The sequence below is a fragment of the Myotis lucifugus genome, unplaced genomic scaffold (genome assembly GCF_000147115.1).
Source record: "Myotis lucifugus unplaced genomic scaffold, Myoluc2.0 scaffold_21, whole genome shotgun sequence".
NCBI lineage: Eukaryota > Metazoa > Chordata > Mammalia > Chiroptera > Vespertilionidae > Myotis > Myotis lucifugus.
Window position 1 is genome coordinate 9110742 of NW_005871069.1, and position 16405 is coordinate 9127146.

Consider the following 16405-nt stretch of genomic DNA (forward strand, 5'->3'; position numbering starts at 1 on the left):
CCCTGCTCTGTGTGTGACAGGGGGGCGGCGCCCCAACCCCCCCCCCACGGGCCCTGCTTTGTGTGTGACGGGGTAGAGCCATAACCTCCCCATCGGCCCTGCCCTGAGTGTGACAGTGGCAGCGCCCCAACCCCCTGATCCGCCCTGCTGTGTGTGTGACAGGGGGCGGTGCCCTAACTCCCCTATCGGCCCTACTCTGTGAGTGACAGGGGGGAGCTCCTCAACCCCCTGATGGGCCCTGCTCTGTGTGTGACAGGGGGGAGCTCCCCAACCCCCTGATGGGCCCTGCTCTGTGCATGACAGGGGGGAGCTCCTCAACCCCCTGATGGGCCCTGCTCTGTGCATGACAGGGGGGAGCTCCCCAACCCCCTGATTGGCTCTGCTCTGTGCGTGACAGGGTGTGGCGCCGAAACCTCCCCATCGACCCTGCCTTGAGTGTGATAGGGGGCGGTGCCCCAACCCCCCAATCAGCCCTACCCTGAGCGTGACTGAGGGTGGCATCGCGACCTCCCAATCCACCCTGCTCTGTGCATGACAGGGGGCAGCGCCCCAACTCCCCAATCAGCCCTGCTCTGAGCCCGACCAGGGGCTGAAGCTAGGGATTGGGCCTGCCCTCTGCCACCCAGGAGCAGACCTAAGCCAGCAGGTCGTTATCTCCCGAGGGGGTCCCAGACTGCGAGAGGGCACAGGCCGGGCTGAGGGACCCCCCCTTCCCCCCCAAGTGCACAAATTTTTGTGCACCGGGCCTCTAATATATATATATATGGCTAAAATGCAAAGTGTCCTCCTCAGGAGTTCGACCGGGAGACTGGGAAGTTCTATCGCTCGCTATGACGTGTGCTGACCACCCGGGCGCGGCACAGAACGAAGGAAGGTCCCAGCTGGCAGCCAGAAGGCCCTGATCAGTCCTGATTGCTGGCCAGGCCTAGGGATCCTACCTGTGCACGAATTTCATGCACCGGGCCTCTAGTCCTAATTACATAAAAACCCTGGGTCCATCACAACCACATGGACGACCAGTCCAGCCCCGGCCCTCAGGCTCCATTGATCAGGGGATGGCTAACGGGAACCAGGTCCCTCCGGCTCCAATGAATCCGTGGCAGCAACAACTGGTGAGTGGGCGGAAGGCAGACCACTTGGTCCCTCCCCAGCCTGCAGGCTCCCATTGTTCAGGGGATGGCTAACAGGGAACTCAGAGTGAGTGAGGGGCACTCACACCAGTTCCCTGTTAACCATCATCCCCTGACCAATGGAACCAGAGTGAGTGGCGTGGGACTGGCGAGCAGCTGGAAGGCAAGCCTCTTGGCCCCTCCTCCTGGCCCTCAGACTCCAATCAATCAGTGGCAGAGGTGAGGCGGAACTGGGGACTGGCTTCCTTAGTAGTCCTGCAGGTACAATCTCCACAGGACAGGCCAGGCACCAACGGACCAGCGCCACTGGCTCCTGGAACTTGGCCTCAGGCACTGCAGCTGCTTCTCCTCCCTAGACACTCCACAAGGAAGAAAGGCTATAGCCAGCAGCGCCATCTAGCGCTGTTACTGCTCTACAGCGCCAGCAGTTACTGCTCTCCCTGTGCTTCCTCCAGGTTGCCCGCCCCCTCCAGATGAAGTGTGCCCACTGCACACGGAAGGAGATGTGAATAGATAGCACACAGGCAATTTATTTCAAAAGATTTTGGACCAATCATTTCCCTCATTGGCCTGTTGGTTTGTTCCTCTCTAAGTATTTCCTCAACAACCTCACAAAAGGAGCAGATACTAATAGGAATCGTCCATTAAGGCTAATTAAAGCCATTAAAATTAATTTTGTTTGGAGATTTATTGGGAAAGTTGGGACTCCCATTGAGACCATTGATGCACGCCAGGGAGTCACCCAGCGGAGCCCCTGAAACGACTGCTGCTGGGGGCTGTGACACAGTGGCTGCCCCCCTGCCCCCGCCCTGCAGGCCTGGCACCAGCTCTAAGGGGCTCCAGCGCTCTCACTGCTCAGCTCATCATCACAGCTGCACCTCCAACCCCTTCAGGTTGTGAGAGAATAAGAGGATGTGAACCATGAAGGCCAAACTGGGAGACATTTTCACAAGAAGGCAGACCCAGCTGTCATTTTATGATGTGGTTTGTGAACCATTGAATGTCCCCCCCTTAAAATATATCTTCAGGGCTTGCCCAGTGCCAGAGAGTCCACAGGGAGCAGAGCCCTTAGATGTGAGCATTCTGTGCATTTTGGGGTCTCCTGAGGGTGTACGTCCCCTGGAGGGTGAACCCCAGGCTTCGGGGAGGCCTCAGACCATTGTTTGAATTTACAGCTCTCACAATGTGTGAAGGCAGGAAAACCAGCCGTGAAATTTGCATCCTGTCCCCAGGTGTTACAGGGTGACAGGCAAAGCTAAACGGGTGGAATTGCGATGGCGCCTCAGCTGACTGAGGCGGGAGGGTGCCCTGAATCCCTGGGCCTCTGTGATCGCGGGAGTCCTCGCACGGGGGGCCGGGGCCGAGGGAGGCAGAAGGAGGACCTGAGGAAGTGTGAGGGGCTCGGCTTTTATTGCTGAAGAAAGAGGCTGGAAGTGGAGCCAGTGGTTCTCCCGAGCCCCTGGGCAGAGACGCGCCTGCCACACCCAGTGCTGCCGCTGTGTCCCCACCGACAGAACTGCAAGTCCATCAGCGGGCGCTGCTGTCAGCCCATGTGTGTGGTCCTTCATTACAGGAGGATGGAAACTGGCTCCCAGGGGGGTGGGGTCAGAGGCTCTGTGGCCAATGAGCGAGCAAGTGGAGAGTAAGTGATGGGGAGGGTGAGGATAGCACTTCAGAAAGCGAGGTGCACTCAGGAATACATGGGAGGACACTGAGCGGTGAGGGAACACGGGAGCTGGGCAGGCAGACAGCGATGCTGCACAAGAGGTGAGGTGGTGGCAGAGGGCAGTGGGGGCAGTAAAACCCCTGTGGACTCAGCCAACAGCAGGCCTGGGTCTCACAGGTCCTGTGGTCACAGTAGGGCAGCTTAGCGGACCCTCTGCTCCAGCTCTCACATGCTGTGCAAGGCTGCGGCAAGCGGGGAGCCTTCTGGCCAGCTCATGGGGACATTGGAAGAACCTGCCCTGGGGACTGACTAGAGTCCCAGCTGCGTGCTGGCTGTGGACAGAGACCCCCTGAGGTCCTAGAGACCACCCCAGCTCCTTACCATGGCTTCTCCAGTCCCCAAGGGGGCCTCCCACTGAGGCTGCCATGACTGAGCCAGACAGGCCCCAGGGAGCCACAGGAGCCTTATCCCAGCTCCCTGGCTGGGCTGTTAGGAGCAGCCACGGCCTCTCCCACACTCAAGAGGAAACGTTCACATGAGGCAGGACACTGGGGCCACTGGGGTCTGCCCACCACGGACACCAGTCACCCTGGACCCTGTCACAGTGTTGCCTGGATCCTAAATGTTGGGAAATGTGTGACTCCTGCCAACTGTTTGTCCGAGGAGAGGACGGGTCCATTCTCCATGGTCCCCACGGGCAGTTGTCAGATCTCCCAGGAGGCCTTGAAGAGGCCGTCTTGCTGGGGGGCCTAGAGACTCAGATCTTTTTGTCCATGTGAAACGGTCCAAGTCTAGCATGTCAGACACAGATTCCATTGTAAGAAATGTACAAATGAACAAAACAAAACAAATCTGAGAATCAGATAAGCCAGTGCGGTGTCTGTCCGCAGTGTCTCCTCGGAAGGGCTGTCGGGGGTCATTGGTAGAAATTCTGTCACCTGGGAACCCACAGAAAGACTGCTCAGGGCTAGAGAAAGCACTGGAGATGTTAGCCGAATTATGCGTGACAATATGGTCCCCGATTTCTTTAATAGAGGGGACATCTTAGGCCTTATCACCCAGCCTCTGTTGTGATATATTTACATCATCCTATATAATGAAATCCTAATATGCTAAGTGTCCAGTGGTCCAGTCAGCCATTCAACCAATCAAAGTGTAATATGGTAATGATATGCTAAGGCCGCTCAATTGCTTACTATGACATGCACTGACCACCAGGGGGCAGACACTGACCAGTAGGTTAGCTTGCTGCTTGGGTCCGGTTGATAGGGACTGAGTGAGACACACCCTGCAGCCCTCCCACAGTCCCTCCCCAGCTGGCCAATCTCCCGCATCCCTCCCTGGACCTGATCGTGCACCAGTGGGGTCTCTCAGCCTGGCCTGCGCCCTCTCGCAATCTGGAACTCCTCAGGGGATGTTGGAGAGCTGGTCTCAGCACGACAGCAGAACGACTGGTCACTATGACATGTGCTGACCACCAGGGGGCAGACGCTCAATGAAGAAGCTGCCCCCTGGTGGTCAGTGTGCTCCCACAGGGGGAGCACTGTTTAGCCAGAAGCTGGGCTCACAGCTGGCGAGTACAGTGGCAGTAGTAGGAGCCTCTCCTGCCTCCATGGCAAGGCTAAGGATGTCTGACTGACGGCTTAGGCCCACTCCCCATGGAGGGGAGCGGGCCTAAGCCGTCAGTCAGACATCATTTGGGAGCTCCCAGACTGCGAGAGGGTGCAGGCCGGGCTGAGGGACCCACCCCCCAGTGCATGAATTTCCTGCACCAGGCCTCTAGTCTATATATATAAAGAGCCAGGGGCCATCGCAACCAAATGGACAACCGAATGGACGACTGAACAGGCTGAGTGGGGCGACAAGGCCGGCGGGGGGGGGGGGGGGCAGTGAGGGATGACCAAATGACTGAGCAGCAGGCTGCATGGGGCGACCAGGCCAGCAGGAGGGGCAGTGAGGGACAACCAAACGACTGAGCAGCAGGCTGCATGGGGCGACCAGGCCAGCAAGAGGAGCAGTGAGGGATGACCAAATGACTGAACAGCAATCTGTGTGGGGCAACCAGGCTGGCAGGGGGGTTAGTGAGGGACAACCAAATGACTGAACAGCAGGCTGCATGGGATGACCAGGCTGGCAGGGGGGTTAGTGAGAGACGACCAAACGACTGAGCAGCAGGCTGCATGGGGCAACCAGGCCAGCAGGGGGGACAGTGAGGGGTGACCAGGCCGACAGGGGGCGTAGTTGGCAGCAACCAGGCCAGCGGGGGGGGGGGCAGTGGAGGGTGACCAGGCTGGGAGAAGGGGGCCATGAGGGGCAACCAAGCTGGTGAGTGGGGCAGTTGGGGGCAACCATGCGGGGGGGGGAGTTAGGGGCAACCAGGCCTGAAGGGGGGGCAATAAGGAGTGACCAGGCTGGCAGGGGGGCAGTTAGGGGCAACCAGGTTGGCGGGGGGGGGGCAGTTAGGAGTGATCAGGCTGGCAGGGGAGCCAGTATGGGCGATCAGGCAGGCAGGCAGGTGAGCAGTTAGGAGCCAGTGGTCCCGGATTGTGAGAGGGATGTACAACTGCAGTCGGACATCCCCCGAGGGGTCCCAGATTAGAGAGGGTGCAGGCTGGGCTGAGGGGACTCCTCACCCCCGTGCATGAATTTCATGCACCAGGCCTCTAGTTGTTCCATAAAATGTCTTAGAGAAGTTGCTATTTTCCCCCTAAACTTGATCCAATCAAAGTTCACACACTGTATTTGACTGTTAGGTTTCTTGAATCTCTCTCAGTCCCCCTAACCCCGCCTCCCTTTGAAGAGATTGGCTGGTTGTCTAACCTGGATTTGAGCCGTACATCTCACACTTTTCTGTTTCCCTTTATTAGAGTCAGGACAAGTATTTCTGGCCACAACACCACATGTGTTCTTCCCTCTGCATCACATCAAAAAGCATATATGTCAGGCTTTCTCTGTTACTCTTGGAAATTGTTGCCAAGCTTGACCACTGCTTTAAGGTAGTGACCGTCAAGTCTCCACACTAGGAAGCACAATCTCCTCTGACTGGTTACCTCCCAACATGCCTGACCAGGGATCAAACTCACAACCTAGGCATGTACCCTGACTGGGAATCAAACCTGAAACCTTTCAGTACATGGGTTGACACTCCAACTGAGACACCTGGCCAGAGCTCCTAGTAGAGTATTGTTTTTTCATTGCTGGGTACTTTAGGAAAACTCAATCTGAAGAAATCTCAGAAAAAACTTCAATCTGAGGTGGTTGCAGGGTGGGAATGAGAGGTAAATGGGGAATTACTACTCAATGAGCATAAAGTCTCAGCTATGTAAGATGGATAATTCTAGAGACCTATGAAATATTGTGCCTATATGTGCAGAGGGTACATCTTACGCTGTGTGCTTACCCCAGTAAAATAATTTTAAATGGCCCTAACCAGTTTGGCTCAGTGGATAGAGCGTCAGGCCTGTGGACTGAAAGGTCCCAGGTTTGATTCCGGTCAAGGGCATGTACCTTGGTTGTGGGCACATCCCCAGGAGGGGGTGTGCAGGAGGCAGCTGATCCATGTTTCTCTCTCATCGATGTTTCTAGCATCTCTATCCCTCTCCCTTCCTCTCTGTAAAAAATCAATAAAAAATATATATATATATTTAAAAAATAATAATTTTAAATGCCTATCTCACAATACTGTGGTGAGGTAAATAACATGCTATAAAGCACTAAGTCTGTGCAGCATTTGCTTCTGTTTTCATGGACTGAGTGATTCAGGACTAAGTGGGGAAAATGGAAGACCTTGGCACTGGTGGAGAAGAAGAGGCCCTGTCTGAACACAGTAACCAGGAGGGTGGAGACAAGAGGGCGGCTACAGGACGTGAATGCACCAGGATGTGAGAACCAATGTGTGTAGGGTAACGGGAAAGAGGAAGCAGAAGCACAGACAACTCGTGTGACTGAGACCTGCACCATTTGTTAGTAATAAATGTAGAAATACCACATGACATTTCAGCAGAAAGTCATGACTTCCTTCACATACTGGCCCTAAGGAAGTGTAACTATAAAATCACAGCGATAAACCCAGACATTGCTGGTCAAGACTTGACTTGTATTTGATTCAGCTATTGAGGTGGGGAGAGTGGTTTGTGTGTGTTCAGTTCAGGAAAGAGTTGTCTCATAATAGTAACAAAGTGGTACCAAATGATAACAAACCCTAACAAAAAGCACGGACCACAGGACATGTCAGTAATTGCCACCCAGCTGATGCTGACCTGTGTGCAAGGTCGAGCTTGGTTGGGTTCCTCGCTGCAGGCAGCAGCATTTGTCTGAGACTATGCTCCTGGCTCTGCTCCCTAATCTCAGCCAGGCTCCTGAGGACTCTGATACCAGCCTGCAGCAATGTTTCCTGGCCAGAGAGGAGAGATGAGACCAGTGAGCTGTGACTAATGCCATTGTTCTTAAGCAAGGGTCTGTGGGTTCATCCCCTAGAAGAGAAAATACATTATTTTGCAGCAAAGGAAAAGAGCAAAATTCTCTGTCAAAAGTTTCTCTTTGCCTGGAAATCAGCCAGCTTACTTTTTAATGTTCTGATTGTAGAAGAAATTTCTTCTTTAGAATCTCAAATGAGGTGGGAGCATTTTAATAAATGTTATGCCCAGATATCAAGATCCCCAATAGACCACACAAGGGAGCCAGTCGTGTCCAATGCAAAAGCAAAGAGTCTTTTATTCAAACCCGGGCTTGGCTCCCCTACCCTCATTACTGGCACAGCAGCAAGTGGCAGTGAGAGGGCCAGCCCTGTGGGGAGAGAGGTTTTATAGTAAGGGGAGGAGAGAGGACTGTGAGCCCTGCCAATTGGCCAGGCGCAAGTCGGTATCTCTTTACACAGGATGTGGTCGTATCTATGGCGCGCACTTCCCTTGATTGTCATTGGTTAGTTTAAAGAAGTCCTGGATGTGGCTAGCAGAGGCTTGGGCTTCTGGGAAGTAGCCTTGCTGAGCACATGACTGCCCAAAAATGGAGGACCCAGGGTAAGATGGAGGGCGTAGTCCTCGCCCTTTCATTCCCCCCTTTGTCTTGGAACTTCTGGCTCAATCATGAGACGGACTGCATTTCTATTTCACCGTTGCTAGAGGCCCGTACTGGGCACACAGAACTATCAACTGAACTATCCCTATACGCTTAACAAATGGTCCGGTGGAAGGGAAAGAAACCATTTTAGCTTTAACAACTTCTATTGAAATAGGATTTTTCTTCTTAAAATTCCTCCATGGCTATCAAAAAGCCAAATCAAGATTAATTTATCTACTGTATTCAATTTGGCCTGATGTTTGCATAAACACAACAAGAATGGTAACCGACCACCTTTGCTGGAATCTCATGGTTGAATCTTAATGTGCCCCGTAGGGCCAGGAAGCCAAGCCATCCAGCCGCCATCAGGCCTGCCTGCAGTATCTGCTGAGTTAGGTGAATCCTTCACCTGTAGCAACTCCACCTGAGCCCACGCTCCAGGCTTTAAGGCCCATCTCAGTAGCCCTCCTACTCGTTGTGGCCCAGAGTGTGTGGGGTTTCCCGCAGGGATGCAGAGGCATCTTTACTGCTCCCCTTCTACTCTTACCAACCGCCAGTGATGGTAGGGCATGGGCCTGATGCTCCAGCGCCAGCCATCTTCAGGGCTTCCAAGCAGGATACCAGGCTTTCTTCGTGGCATTCTTACTGGCTTTAAGTCTTTAGAGCTCAGACAGGGCTCTTTAAAACATGATACTCCAGTCAAAGTTTTCCGTTAATAAAACCACTATTAGGAACCAGTCTTATTGAATCTATGCAAAGAAATGTATTGCCATGACTTACTTAGCATTGCCAGATTTCGGAGGAATTACATAAGGAAAAAAACATACTGATCTGCCTTGCTAATTCCTTTTCATGGATTTATAACAAAACAGTAGCTGTTGGCATAAAAACCTTCTTTTTATGCATAACCATGCCTCAGACTTTTTATTCTACTACCCCTGACATGGGCATGGTTATGCAGGCCTGCAAGACAGTATACAGGCTGCCAGCCGTTAACTGTCTCTCAACAGAGACCAAAACCTGATGGGCACCCTTCCCTGCTCAATTGGGCACCTGCCCTCTGGGCAGCTAGACACCCTTTACTTTTGGAGTTCACCCCACACAGTCCCCTTCCAGGATAGCCAACATACATTCAAACCTGCAAGAGAATTAAAGGTCAATATAACATATCAATACAATGCATCTACTAAACATGTGATACTAAAGTCTATTCTTGACCTTCCTATGAATTGTCCTTGTCTCTTTGGAGCCATGTCCATGAAGATGCAGGCATCATCTAAGTCTATTACACCGTACTGTGGGGGCTCCGGGTGGCAGGAGTGATCGCGAGCAATGTCACCAGCATCAGGCAGGTCGAGCACGCCGTAGCTTGAGCTTGAGCGGGTTGCGTTGATCTCGATCGATGCTCCATTTGGTGATGAAGTCTTCCCGGATCATGGATGGGTCCGCTGACCGGACGTGAGTGTGATGGACCCAGGTTGCGACGCCGTCTACCTTGAGAGCGGTGGGGGTTGTCAGCACCACAGCGTAGGGACCCTTCCAACGTGGCTCGAGGGTTTCCCAGTGATGCCTTCTAATGTAGACCCAATCTCCTGGTCTGTGCTGATGAGGAGTTGGGGTTGGGCCGGTCTTGTAGATGGCGTGGAGGCGCGGCCAAATGTCCTTGTGCGCCCTCTGGAGCCCTCTCAAGGAAAGAGATAGTTCTTGCAGCAAGAAAGTCAGCTTTGCCGAAACCGGTTTGGCTCAGTGGATAGAGCGTCGGCCTGCGGACTGAAGGGTCCCAGGTTCGATTCCGGTCAAGGGCATGTACCTGGGTTGCGGGCACATCCCCAGTGGGAGATGTGCAGGAGGCAGCTGATCAATGTTTCTCTCTCATCGATGTTTCTAACTCTCTATCTCTCTCCCTTCCTCTCTGTAAAAAATCAATAAAATATATTTAAAAAAAAAAAAGAAAGTCAGCTTTAAGGTTAGGAATGATAGGGGGTGGCCTGCCAAACATGATAGGAGAGCCACCCAGTCCCCGCCAGTTTCCATGGTTCCTTTCTACCTGCCCTGAATTCTGGGGCCTATAAGCACAATGTCCCCAATAGCCCTGGTTACTACCTGCGTTACTTGTGAAATAAAGGCTGGTCCGTTGTCGGACCCTATCATAGCCTCCGGTTCTCCCAACGAGGTTTCGGCCAGTCTCCGAGTCAGATTCCTCCTCTCTTGGAGAACTTCAAAGTCCTGATGGCTTCTAGGTAACCCTGTTTATTAGTTACAGCGCTCTGCTTTCTTGCCTTTCTACCAGTTCCCTTTGTGGCAGAGCAGCAACCAGGCCTCTTTCAAGGGACTGCGCTAGAAGGGGATATCAGCCCCTCCTTTGCTAGCAGCAACAGGTACCAAACCCTTTCAGTACATTTGACCAGCTTCATTCCCGCCCACCTTTACAGATTCCAAGGCCCATTGTCTTCCTTTAACCAGCAAGCCAAATGACACTGGCCTGTATTATTTAATTCAGCACAGGCGGGGGGGGGGGGGCATAAAATCTCTGCCCTGAGGAACTGTGAGCCCCACCCTTAAATGTCCCAATCAGACTAGAAAAGCCACAAATACCTTTTAAATCTACCCCAGAATTCCAAAATCCCAACCTAGCACAAAATATCACATAGCAAATCAAAGTTCCCAACAAACAAACAGACAGAGATGTTTACTAGTTAGGCGGGCCGATTCCACCTCTGACAGAGAGCAAGCGCCCTTGGGGAAAGATCCCAGTGGCCGCTCAGGGAGCTTTGCTATCAGTCAGAGCACTCAGCCTCAAAGAAATCAAGTGTGTGGTTTGTTGTTTTTTTTTTTTCCGTAGACTTCCACACTTACATGAACAAATAATTATACCCAAGTAGACATATAAACATCAAATAAACATTTACACTTACACCCTTTCAGTGAACAAGTACTTTTACAGTCTTGGGATCTTGAGCAGATAACAGGAACACTGCCCAAGTCCCCTGATGGGGGCCTGACAGGAACAGATGTGGGGGCCTCCCTTTCCCACATCCCAGGACAGGATTCTTGACTTATGTCTCATCCAGATAGAAATGGTACTCATACTGAACAAAGAAAACAAGACTAAATAGAATACCAACAAATCAGTTTCAGTTGTGTTGAGATACAGAATAGAGATCCTTGATAATCTACATCAGTAATCCATTCATACAATCCCCCAAAAGTTAAAGAGGAAGGAAAGAACCATTCAATGTCCTTCAAGAGGATTTCGGCGAAACAACAAAATCGACAGACTAAACACATTGGCTCACAAACAAACAAACAAATCCAAAACCAAAAACCAAGAAAACCAAGGCCAGAAGTACCCTCTGACGTTTCAGGGCTACCAAGGAAGGAGAAGTTAGGCCGCATCCAGTCCTTCTCACAATCCACCACCAGTGACCAGTCCCAGCTCACTGGACTACCATCCATTCAACATTTCTCTTTCCTCCCATCACACCAAAGCCATGCCTCCCTTCTCAATCAGACCAATAAGCAAAGGCATTTAGTTATCACAATTACATAATTTTTCCCAATTCAATCCGAACCTTAAACTTTTAGCTGACAAGTTAAATATTCAGCATTTCTCAATATTCAACCAATAGATTTAATTCTGTTCTTTAGATTTTTCATGAGGCAAATTAGAGTAAACTTTACTTTTTACTTTCAAGCGGCTCTGGAAAACCACATTTGAGCCTTGCAAAACAGGTTCTGGCCTACCTGGTCTTTTCAGATGTAAATTGACCACATTCTTCCTTGGGAAGCCAGCCTTAACACCCTTCAGTTAGCATTTAAAAGATGTTCTTTATTATGGAAACGCCAATCCTTCTGCTAGAATCTAGCTAGCATCTTTTTTTTTTTTTTTTCCTTTGGGTAAACGATCAGTCTTGGGCTCCATCCTGCACATCTGCAAAGAGATTCCAGCTCAAAACTCTATCCAAAATCGGACAGTGCGCGCATTAATTTTAAGCCAGCTTTTCTCCTTATACATGCACAGAAATCCCAGACGCATTTACTCGGGGAGGGGGTGACCTGTTTTCACAGTTCCTCACTCAGACGCCCGCCCGACCGAAGTCGTGGAGCCACACAAAGGAGGGGAGAGGGCAGGCCCCCTCCCTCCACACTCGCACACTTTCACCAGACATTCATTCAGAGTTTAAACAATAACAACTTCCCAACTCCTGAGGGAGCTCTACAGCCTCCCCCAATCTCCTTGAAATGATCAATCACAATACTTAGTTTGAGTCTGTCCCATAACGTCCATCCAGTAAGTCCACAAAATAAAACCGAAAAAAAACCCACAAACACAAACAACTAAAGGGCCCGAAAATACAGCCTTCCAACTCCATGGAAGCAACTAGACGATGGCCTTACGCCAAACCGGCGGGAGCGACCCGCCTTGTCTCAAATCCATGAGGGGAAACCACATCTCTCGTGAGGGGAATACGCATCCCTCCTGGGGGGCGGAACGTCTTCCAACTCTCCCCCGCCCGTGGTCCTTCAGCAGTGCGTCAACCTAGACCGCTTCGGGCATTTACAGATTTCAGAAGTGAGCTCACACAGGACAGATACAGAGCAAGTCCCTGAACAGAGGCAGTAGAAAACTGCCTAGGGAATCCTTCTCTTCTACCTTTTTTAAAAGATAGGCCAGATTCGAACCCTTAGCCAGTCTGGGTTTTGACTTCCCTCCGGAAGTCCCAGAGACGGTGAATACCATCTAGAAGCCATTCCTCCAGATACAGGACAAGTCCCTTAGAGATAACATATATCACACAGAACAGAATACACAACACACAGACACTTACCGCGGTCAGTCAGACTCTCCGGATCGGGGGTCCCTTGAGGGTCTTGGGGATCCCGGCGAGCCCCCAAATGTTATGCCCAGATTTCAAGATCCCCAATAGACCACACAAGGGAGCCAGTCGTGTCCAATGCAAAAGCAAAGAGTCTTTTATTCAAACCCGGGCTTGGCTCCCCTACCCTCATTACTGGCACAGCAGCAAGTGGCAGTGAGAGGGCCAGCCCTGTGGGGAGAGAGGTTTTATAGTAAGGGGAGGAGAGAGGACTGTGAGCCCTGCCAATTGGCCAGGCGCAAGTCGGTATCTCTTTACACAGGATGTGGTCGTATCTATGGCGCGCACTTCCCTTGATTGTCATTGGTTAGTTTAAAGAAATCCTGGGTGTGGCTAGCAGAGGCTTGGGCTTCTGGGAAGTAGCCTTGCCGAGCACATGGCTGCCCAAAAATGGAGGACCCAGGGTAAGATGGAGGGCGTAGTCCTCGCCCTTTCAATAAATGCACAGTCACTTCTCCTTGAAAGGACTGTATGCTAACGGAGTCTAATTGAGTCCTGGTTTCTCTTCCCCCTTCTTTGCAGTTCTTCCCTGGAAACCTGAATTTCCTGACAGTGCCCAGCACATAGTAGGCCCTCAACTATGTGGAACTATACTGAAGTATCTCCTTCTAACAGTGCCATGGGTCCTCCCTGCTGCACTGCCAGCCCCCGAATCTGCCCTGATCCCTGCTGGCATATTTCTTCCACTCATTTCTTGAAGTCAGTCTGGATTCTTTTCTTAAAAAAAAAAAACAGAACTAACTAACTAACTAACTAACTATATATATATATATATATATATATTTCAGAGAGAAAGGGAGAGGGAGAGAGGGAGAAACATCAATGATGAGAGAGAATCATTGATCCGCTGCCTCCTGCACACCCCACACTGGGAATTGAGCCCACAACCTGGGTATGTGCCCTCACCAGGAATCGAACTATGACCTCCTGGTCAATGCTCAATCACTGAGCCACATGGGCTGGGCTCAATCTGGATTCTTGATGGAGCTCTTTTTGTGCCTCTCTCAGTTTGAAAAAAGAAAAAAAAATCCCTAAAGGAGCTGTCATTGATGAGCTGAGATGGTCAGCACCAGCTTGTTCCACCAGGTGTTTGGAGAAGATGGCAGGCCAGAAAGGGACAGGCAGCGGTGGGCACAGCACGCCAAGTCTCAGAGAAGTTTTCTGAGGTAAAAGGCAAGTTTCAGAATGCTGCATAAAAAATGGCGCCATTTATGTAAAATACAACAACAACAAAAACACTTTTAAGTAGTTAAATGTGCAGATAGGGTGTACAATTCCAAAAGGGCTGACGGACACACATCACGTGCTCACAGAGATTATCTCTAGGAGATGATCAAAAGATGCTATTCTTACCTGCCATGCTTTAAAATTTGTAGGAAATGTAGCCATGTGTTGCAATATTCAAAATTAACTTAGATAAAGTAAGCTAGACCATGGGCTTGGGGATCCAAATGACCTCTTTTGTGTTACAGGTCAGCTACATACTATATCTTTGGGCAAGTTAACCTTTTGTGTCTTAATTTCCTCATGTGTGAAATGAGTTAATATTTAATACAGTTAATGTCCAGAGGTTGAGAGTGTTATGTAAAGTGACTGGACCTTGCCGGTAGCCCGCACGCAGTAACTGTTCCTACTGCTGAGCCTTCAGCACAACTTCCCGTCCTCATGGAGACAGAAAGAGTGACGGGACTTCTGCCTGTGAGCAATACAAACTGTAAAGCCCTGTGACTAACGAGGTTTTACTGGAGAAACGCCCGCCTTGGCCCTGTGAGGGGTTTCCCCATCTCTCTATGCCCAGCTGTCTTTGGGAGGACGCGGTGTCCTGCTGCGATGCTAAGCACAGCGCACTGCCGCCTTCTGGACTTGGTGGTCGCGGGCAGCTCCGCATCCACCAGGTGAAACATTCCTGAGAGGAGAGGAACTGATGCTCCTGATGCCCCGTGAACGCGGCTGTTTGGCAGCCTAGGAATCGTCCACAGGCTGAGAAAGATCCTGAAAGTAACTCCTGTTGCTTAGACAGGAAGGCGTGGGGCTCCCGTGCTATTTCTAGACCGAGTGCTCCATGCATTGCAGTGGACCTGCAAGGGCCTCCCGGCACTGCGGCCGGCACCGGGGGTGGTCTTGGAGACCCTGGCCCCGCACTTCTTGTTTCACTGTGATATCCAACACGCTGAACAAGGCCGTGCTGCCGTTCTTGCCCGGCTCACTGAAACCTCCGCTGTCTGTGTAATGCAGTCTCCACAGTGCCACCAGTTTCCATTTTGAAAGCAAATACCTGGTAACCACCTTCTTAAAATCATGCAGTAGCTTCTATTAGAAGAGCATTTGAGGGATGTCTTCACATCCTGACCTTCTTGCCCTAAAGAACGCTACTCCACATGCACGGGCCACAGCAGCCAAGCTCGTATTGGTCGATCTTACTGGCCTGGGCAGATTTGGGCACAGCTTCACCCTTGTGGAGGTGAGATGCAGAAACGCTAGTCCTAGGCTGGTTGCTGGAACTGAAACAAGTACAACTGGAACACGGAAACCACGAGTGTTACATAGACAGGCAGAGGTGAGAGAGAGAAGTTGAGCTCTGGTCCCTCACAGCCATCTCATTCTTGGTCCAGACCCCTTGGAGAGCCAGCTGTGTTCCTGTTCTTGGGTTCTAGGCCATTTTCCTGTATCGACATGGTAAATCTTCCATCCCCACCCTTATTTTATTTTTTCTTTAGCTAATTTATGTGAGATATGTTACATTTACACAAAAGAGCTTAGACTAAGACAGTCTTTAGGATGAAATTCAAACACCTTTTAATCAACGGCAGTGTTATGATCGTAGCTTACTATCACCTACATTTTACCTCTGACCTCTCTTTCCTGCACCATAAGTAATTCAGCTCTCATGAGTCACCTTCCCTCACTTGGGTCCTTTAAATCTCAGCTCCTTCAGAAAAGAGACCCTGATATCTTCCCCACCTGAGGTACTCCTTTCCTGTATGCTTGTTATACTGAAACTGTGCCTAGTGGTGACTTGTCCCTCCTTTACTAGACTTTATGAACATCAAGATTAGGTCTTTTTTTAAATTTCTTTATTGATTAAGTTATTACATATGTGTCCTTATCCTCACATTACCCCCCATTCCCCCCCCCTCATGCCCTCACCCCTCTGTTGTCTGTGTCCATTGGTTGGACTTATATGCATGCATATAAGTCCTTTGGTTGATCTCTCCCCCTTACTCCCATCCTCCCTAACTTCCCTCTGAAGTTTGACGGTCTGATCGATGCTTCTCTGTCTCTGGATCTGTTTTTGTTCATCAGTTTATGTTGTTCATTATATTCCATAAATGAATGAGATCATGTGATATTTATCTTTCTCTGACTGGCTTATTTCACTTAGCATAATGCTCCCCAGTTCCATGCATGCTGTTGCAAATGGTAAGAACTCCTTTTTTACTGCAGCATAGTATTCCTTGGTGTAGATGTACCACAGTTTTTTAATCCACTCATCTACTGATGGGCACTTAGGCTGTTTCCAAATCTTAGCTATGGTAAATAGTACTGCTATGAACATAGGGGTGCATATATCCTTTCTGATTGGTGTTTCTTGTTTCTTGGGATATATTCCTAGAAGTGGGATCACAGGGTCAAATGGGAGTTCCATTTTTAGTTTTTTGAGGAAACTCCATATG